Consider the following 8048-nt stretch of genomic DNA (forward strand, 5'->3'; position numbering starts at 1 on the left):
TTAAACTTCACTCATCCTGAGGCAGCCCCACTGGGACCATAAGTTTTTCCTCCCTTTGTAACCCTATTCTTCTCGCCTTTTCCTATGGGCAGCTAATTGGTGCTGCAATCAAACGGAGAGGGGAGAGGAATAGGAAGAGAGAAAGAGATGGGGGGGGGGGGAGAGAGAGAGAGAGAGAGAGAGAGAGGGGGAGAAGGAGAATGAATATATTTGATTAACCCCTAACAGGCCATGGAAAAGATGATCCTGCATGCACAACAAGGTTTTGGCAGTTCTCACCGGTATCTCCCGATCTTTTCCTTCTCTTTTTACCCCACCCCCGCCCCCTGGCCTTCACTAACTGCTTGGTTAGTCCCTATACTCACGGCTAGGGTTTCCACGGCAGCCTGAGCCTGCTGGGGGCGCAACAGGAAGGGAGAGGCAAAAGGCCTAGGGTGGACTGCGGGGTGCGGAGCGATATAAAAACCAGCAACGCAGCGGGGCCTCGCAGCTCTCCCGAACTGCAGCTGCCCGCAGCCTCCCAGTCACCGCGGCTCTCCAGAACAGAAAGAGAAGCACGTATAACTGGCGTCAGAAGACATACGTTCTCCTTTTCTCTCTTCCGGGTTTATTTCAAGTTGCCCCCTCTCCTTCCCAGTCCAGTAGAGACCAGACTCGGGCTTCTCTCCCTAGCACCCCGCCTCCCTTTAGGCCGAGGTATCCCTGGCCCCGGCTATCCTCCACTGCCAGTATCCGAGGCCCAAACACTGAGCCCCTGAAACTTTCACTGCAGCCATTCCGGCAGCCTCTGCCCTTCCTTACTGCATGGAGCCAGTAGCCCCCTCCCTGGCAGATGTGCCGTTCTGGGCTGCTTCTTGGAGTTGGGGTTGCCGCCCTTCCCCAAGGCTGCGAGCCCTGGACACCACTAATGGCTACTAATAGGGTTATAAAATGACAGTTCCCTCTCAACCGCAAAGACCCTATTTAAGGTATTTAAAAGGGTCAAATAAATCATCGGCAATTCACCCAATTCAAATGTGGCTGGGGGGTGGGGTGGGGTGGGGAGAGAGTCTGCAGGTCTGGACTCTGTTAATCTCTTATCCTGGACTTTCTCCCCCAACCAGGGTGTTTGTGCTCGATTCTTCCCAGTTCCAATCCCTTTCTTTGGCCCAATGGGGGCCCAAGCCTTGAATTTGCCTTGACAACTTGTAAATACATTTCGTTAACCTGCAATTTGTTTGCAATTTGTCAGTCAGGCGAATGTAACAATGTCCAGCCCTGGAGGCTCGGCCCAAAGGACTCTCTTGCCCCCAGCTCTTCTCCTTGGCTTTCCCGGCTTAACCAATAACCGATCAGTTCTGCAGCTGCAGGGCCAAAGTAGGCTCCCCAAACGAAGAGGCTGGCAGCTTTGGCGTCCTTACCGGTGTAGCCTCTTAACCGTGCACTCAGGGCCAGGATTTCGATTGAGACCGGTTTGTAACCATTTCGATTATCGGGAGCCCGATATTGACGCCTCTAAAGGCTAGCGCTAACCCCTCCACCCAGCAGACAGGGCCCCTGGTAACAATAGGGACTGGAGCGAATCGCCAGATGTTTCTGGTCACAGGAGAATTCGTTTTTTCCGATGCAACGAATTCCCAGCTGTTCCAAGAAAGTGACTCCCCCTGGCCTCGAGGGCCGGGTGTAGGATCTGGAGCCCCGAATTTCCCAAGGAAGGCTACTTTGGGGGGACCCTAAGGCTCATCTCCTCAGAGGCCAGTCTGATTCCAGCACTTTAGACTTCAGGGCAAATTTCCCAAATGCCAGCTGGCCAGGGCCCTAGGTTCCCCGGCAGGAGTAGGGCCTGCGGCTCAGTAGGAGGAACCAGCTACCTGTAGGGAACCGCAGGGCTCCTTGCTTCCAGTGAGCCTCTCCAGATGTGCCGCATCTGGGCCGCCATCGAATATCTCTGGGCCGCCATCGAATATCTCTGGGCCAGCCCCGGCTGGCAGCAGGGTTGGCACAGTCAAACAATACAACCCTAATAAATTCCCCTTAAGCAAGACATAAACTTGAGTCACAGTCTTCTCCTAACTGGCAGTTTCTACCTCAGGTCCTGAACTGGTCTCATTCTTATTGAAATCCCTCTAAACGGATTCCGGCTCAGGCGCCCAACTGGGAAGGGGGAGTCCCAGCTCTTCGCCCCCTCCCGTTGCACCCCACAGCAATGAAAAATAAAAGAGAGGGAGGGGGGAAGGAGCCCCCAGAGGCTAGTGGCCTGAAAGGAGCCGCCGGTGCAGCGGGCGAAGGCAGAAAGGAGTGAACGGGGTTAAGTCATGCAAAGCCGAATAAGCCAGCGCACGGGACCGGGCCTGGCAGGTGCAGGGAGAGCCAGCAACCAGGAGGGCCTGGACTCCCGAGGACTGCCCTGTCGCAGCCAGAGGGGGAGGGGAGGATTTGAGTAGAAGATGGGACAAAAGAAGGAGGGGGCCGGGTGTAGGGCTACTCGGGTGGATGGAAGAGGGTTACAGTCACAGATCTGGAGTCGGCCTCAGTGAAGGCCCCAGGGGCCTCCTCCTGAAATGGGTCAGAAAGGATAGAGAGTAAGCTCCGCAGCGCCCAACTCCCAGGAGGACAGAACAAGGGGAAAAAGAGCACAGAGCCTGACAGCTCCCAGACTGAGGCCGTGTAGTGGCGAGTTACTCTATATTGAGGTGATTAAAGAAGACCTCAGTCTAGGGCCCGAGTGTGGAATAAACGCCCTAACCTATCCACCCGACCACTCTAGACACACGCATATAGTCCTTCTTCGCTAAATAACCCGAGGAAAAATTTGCTCCCGAGAGGCCCAGTCCCCGCATGCCTCTGGTCCCTGCCAGCTGCCTCCTTGCGGCCAGCTCGGCCTGAGAACTGTCCCCCTCCCCCAAGCTTTGGTTTCATAGTCCGGACACTTATTTTAAAGCCTCTAGCTTGAGGCCTCAGCTTTTCCAGGATCTTTACTTTTGGGGGATTGGAACCACAGGCCGGCCAGGGCCTGGAAGAACAGTGTGGGGAAAGGGCCCGCAGGCGCCGATTCTAAATCCCTGCATGGAAGAGGAGGCCAAGCCCATCCCGAGTTCCGGGACATCCAACCACATATTTATTTATTCGGGATCTAGCTTAGTTCCCCCCCCAAAAAAAATGACCCCGGGGGAGAAGGGAATCCCTGCTCTGGACAGCTAAAGACTAGGCCGAATCTTTTGCTTGTCCCCACCACCCCCCCTCACCCCGCACTCCCCAGGTTCCAGTTCCAGAATTTGGGCGCTGCTTAAGAAATGTGTGGCTCCCCCAACCCTGACCTTCCGGGATCGAAGACTCCGGTTCCCAAGGGGTCCTCTCTCCTACCCGCTGCTGACTCCCACCTCCCGCGATCTCAGCTGGAAAGGAACGCGGGCGGCTGGGCTCAGGGCCCCGGAAGAACAGCACTGGGCCTGGGGTACAGTGACCCGTCTCGGCGGCTCCCCAAAGCCCTGAACCTTGCAGCAAGCTCGCTGAGCTCTACAGAGCCTCCCGCAACCCGCGTCTTCTGCACACCTGTCCTTTAACTAGCGCCACCCCTGAACTCCCAATGTCCCTAAAGCGCAGCTCTCCGCCTGCGCTCAGAGTCCAGTTGTCCTACCTCTTGCCTGGGAGCTAGGCTAACGTGGTCCGCAGGTCCCTTTGCGGGTCTTCTCGGCCGATGTTTGGGCTAGCTCCTGTTCTCTTTCCCTCTCCGGGGGGCCTCTCGGCTGCTCCCCTGGGTCCCGGCCGGCCTCGGGCCGCTCCCGGGAGGCGCGGGGGATAGCGCAAAGCGCCGGGGTTGCCGAGATGCTGCGGAGGGTTCCTGGCAGGCGGCTGCACAGAGAGAAGCGCCACCCGGCCAGCAGAGGGGTTGCCAGGGGAGTGTGTTGCAAACTGGCAGAAATGCTCCCGACTGCTTTTCTCTCAGTCCTTCTCCCCTGGACGGCGCGGCGCGGGAGCCGGCGCGTGTTTATGTACACAATGAGCGCGCCCGGCTCGCCGCCTTCATTTGCATGAGGACGATCTTGCTACAAGCCCGCCGCATTGTCCGCCTCGTGCACCTTTTGTTATCGGGCTCTGTCACAGGCTACGCGACTTGACTTTCATATTTAAAAATGAATTGATATTATAGCAACAACCGAGGAGGAGAAAGAGAGAGAGACAGACCCGGTGGGAGAACCAGAGAGCGAACAAGCGAGAAGCTCCAAGCGCCTCAGAAGGAGAGCTGGACCCTGCTCGCTCGACTTCCCCTTCCCTTGGCCCGCGCCTTCCCTTCTTTCTATTTATTTCAACCCCACTTTGAGGGGGCGGGGAGGGGAACTGGAGAGGGGGGCAGCGACTCGGTTTCCAATTGCTCTTGGGAACGAATGTCTTCCCAGAATGTGCCCAGTCCAGCCGTTGGGCTCTGCCCTGCTCCCCTCATCAGAGAATCTGTCACCTCCAGACTTTGTTGAGGATAAAGCCCTCTGGACACGCACAATCTCAGTGAGGGATGCACACACGTAGTGCCATAGATAGGCAGCATTCACACCCCGTAACACAAGCATATATATATATATATATATATATATATATATATATATATATATATATATATATATATATATATATATATGTACACACATCTATTCACACAAATACATGCATACTCATATCATCAAATGGAAGGAGGCATGCGTGTCAATAAGTATCCAAATGTGTTCCCTCCAAAGCTTCACAGACACACACACACACACACACACACATCAACACATACACTCCCAAAGACAACACTCATCAGCTTCCTGATCACTAACACTGACACACAATCCTACATAATGCCACATGCACACCTACATGAGAGCACAAGCTCAGAGACTCTGACAAACATGTCCACGGAGAGAGGCACATGTCATAGTGATGTAGTTACACACGGATGGACACACGCAGGCACCGCTAAACACATTCAGACTTTTATGCATTTTTTCTGTGGGCCAACCAGATCGGTAACAATGAGTTTGGATCAAGTAGGGGGCAACTCTCCGGGCACCCTAGCTAAATCAGCCTAGCTTGCAGCGCAGCGTGGGGACCCTCACCTGAGGAGAGGAGGGGAAAGAGTCTCCAGGAGGTCCGTTACTGGAAGTTGGGGGTGAGGGAGGCACGCTATTTGTCCAAAGTTGGGTGCTGCCTGGGAAGCTTTACCTGAGGGTAGGGAAAGAAAGAGTGAGGATCAAGTGCAGAAGTCGCTGGCCTCTCCTTGACCTGGGAGCCGCACTTAGACCAAGAGTCCAGGCAAAGAACCTGTCTGGCTGGGCTGGGGAGGCAGAGACCACTTAAGCTGCTCTTGCACTCGGAGCAGCTAGGGCAGCCAGAGATATCGAACTCTTATCATTAAGAAAACACACACGTGTGTAAACACAAGCACAGACATGCACCCCAGAAGTAAGGAAAGGTGGAAGTTTGCCCACTTGTCAATGCACATTGTGCGTGTCTGATTACGTTTGGGTGCCTGTTGTGTGTGTGTGTGTGCACGGATGACGTGTCTGTGTAACATGCATGGACAGCTCATACATGTAGTGTCTGCTTCCACAAAGATGTGTTAGAGCATGTATTGCACATGCTTGTCTCGTGTTCTGGGTGTCCGTGCATACATGCATCTGTAGAGAGCTCCGCGTTTGGGGGGGTGCATGTGTTGTGTGCTTGCAGAAGTGTCTTTCTGGGTCTGTATAACCGTTTCTATATAAATATACTTTGTGTGTGTCTGTGTCTGTCTGGTGTGTGAACGTCCACTGCAGAGACCGACAACTTTATAGGAACCCAAGCCCAGGGGAGGAGAAAAGTTGCGCTGGAAAAGCATTACCATCATAATGGTGGCTAAAAAAATTGTGACCAAAAGCCTGGGGGAAAATATATTTAAAGGCCCATTTCGCTGGCATTTTCTGTCTGTCTTTGTGATAGGGTTGGGGGAGGGGGCGGGTGTTAGATATGCCGCCGATAAAGCTTATCTGCAGCCACCAGCACATTTCCAAAATAACTGTTTTAATTAGTCTTCAGGACCCGGGACTTTAGGCCCCTGGAGCGGAGGGACGAGAATCCCTCAGCGGGATTGGGGCTGGGAACCTGGAGGCTCACACCGGGCCGGCTGGCTTTGCTGGGCCAGAACCAGGGTGCCGCGGTGTGGGGAGATAGGAACCACAGCCGCCCCCCCCCCAAGGGGCTCCTTGCCTCACGTTCAGACAGACTCACATATCCAAAGGACTCAAAGATGATCTGGTGCAAACCTTTCGTTTTACAGATGAGCAAACCGAGGCCCAGCGCTGGGGAGGGGCTTGCCAAGGTCGTACTTCAAAGAAGTGGTAGAGGCTTTCTGCCCTAATTCTCGCTTTCTTGCTCTTAAAATGAAGATGCTTTCCTCTTCACAGAGAAGCCCTAGTCTTTCCAAGCAGGCTGAGACTTGGAGACCTCGCAGAGAGGTCTCGCTAATTCTTCCAAGTTCGAGGGGAATGGGGGGGAGGGGAGGGGAAGGGATGTTTGAAAATCAGCGCAGCTCAGATCCTGTCTAAGGCCTGGAAGCTCCGGGCTCCAGATTACAGGGGAAGCCCGGGTAGGGAGTTGCCAAATCTGCGTGGAGACTGCCTGGTGCCCTCCTCCTCTCTCAGGCCTCGAGCCTCATTTTCCAGGACGGTGTCTGAAGGAGCCAAGGTCTGGGTTGTTGGGAAGGCGGAGGACACCGGGAGGAGCAAGAGCTCCGCGTCTAATACCTACTAAAGAGATGTCGGAGAATTAAAGAAAGAAGGGTCTAGGCACGTTCTCTCTCCGCCCCTGCACCGGAGGAGAGATGGGATGGACATCGTGTGGCCTTAGAGTAGTTCTTTCGCCCCAACACTTCTTTAGTGTGCGTTTATTAACAGAGGAGAGACGCTGGAGAGAAACAGGGAAACTCACAAAGAGAAAGGGCCAGAGAGACCGGCAAAGCTAGGCACATGGGCAAAGCATACAGTGGCCGACAGAAATTGAAACGAGGGAACAGAAATTGGAAAAGCGAATTAACCGAAACAGAGAGACCTCGGCAGAGACAGATTGGGGGCGGGGGGGAGAGAGAGAGAGAGAAGAGAGAGAGAGAGAGAGAGAGAGAGAGAGAGAGAGAGAGAGAGAGAGAGAGAGAGAGAGAGAGAGAGAGAGAGAGAGAGAGAGAGAAACCCTAAAGATTGAATCAGAGAAACCTAGAGACAGAAAGAGACAGAGACCCAGAGACAGAGGGAGGGGGGGGGGGGTCCGACTGGGCGCCTACAGAGGTTCTCCTTATTGCTGCTATCCGGGGGTAATTTTTCATCTCGGCCGGCTAATCTTTGTTCCCGGCGAAGATAATGAATAGCCAATCGTTATCTGCCCGGCTCCTGGAGGCTGCAGGAGAATGGGGTTGAACAGGGTTGGAAATTGTTTCCAAAGTGCTGCTGAATAAATGGTGTTCCTTATCTCTGGCTTCCAGATTATCAGAACCCTTTCAAAACTCACACAACAAATACGGCCACTGCATCGAATGCATCATTTACTAGTGCAGATCCTCGCGTCTGATGGGCAGATAGGCAAAATCTATGTAGGTCTCGCCTAACTTAGCATGCAAGCTCGCGATTGAGCCACGGCAGGGCTGGGCGATCGAGAGAGCGCACTGGGGAGTGGATGGGGGGGGGGGTACACTGCTTTCCCTGGTTGGGGTAAACACGGATGTGGTGTATTTTGGAAGGGTGACCTGGGTAAATAGAGTGGGGTCGGGGTACATCTTCTTTGAGGATGAAAGATGCCACTGCGTTGTGAAGTTGTGACGGAGTAAAGCCGGAGTCTTCTTACAGGATTTGGCATGGGTGCTAAGTACACAGTCCACGGGAAAGAAAGGGTGGCTAGTGTGTGCCTGTGTCAGAGAGAGAGAGAGAGAGAGAGAGAGAGAGAGAGAGAGAGAGAGAGAGAGATTGGACTGAGACTAGGCAGAGAGACTGAGGTAGAAAGGCTGAGACAGAGATAGAAACCGAGAATGAGGCATGTAGGGTCATGGAAGGTCTGTGTTGAGTGTCATG

The sequence above is a fragment of the Monodelphis domestica genome, chromosome 7, assembly GCF_027887165.1.
Source record: "Monodelphis domestica isolate mMonDom1 chromosome 7, mMonDom1.pri, whole genome shotgun sequence".
In the NCBI taxonomy this organism is placed as follows: Eukaryota; Metazoa; Chordata; class Mammalia; order Didelphimorphia; family Didelphidae; genus Monodelphis; species Monodelphis domestica.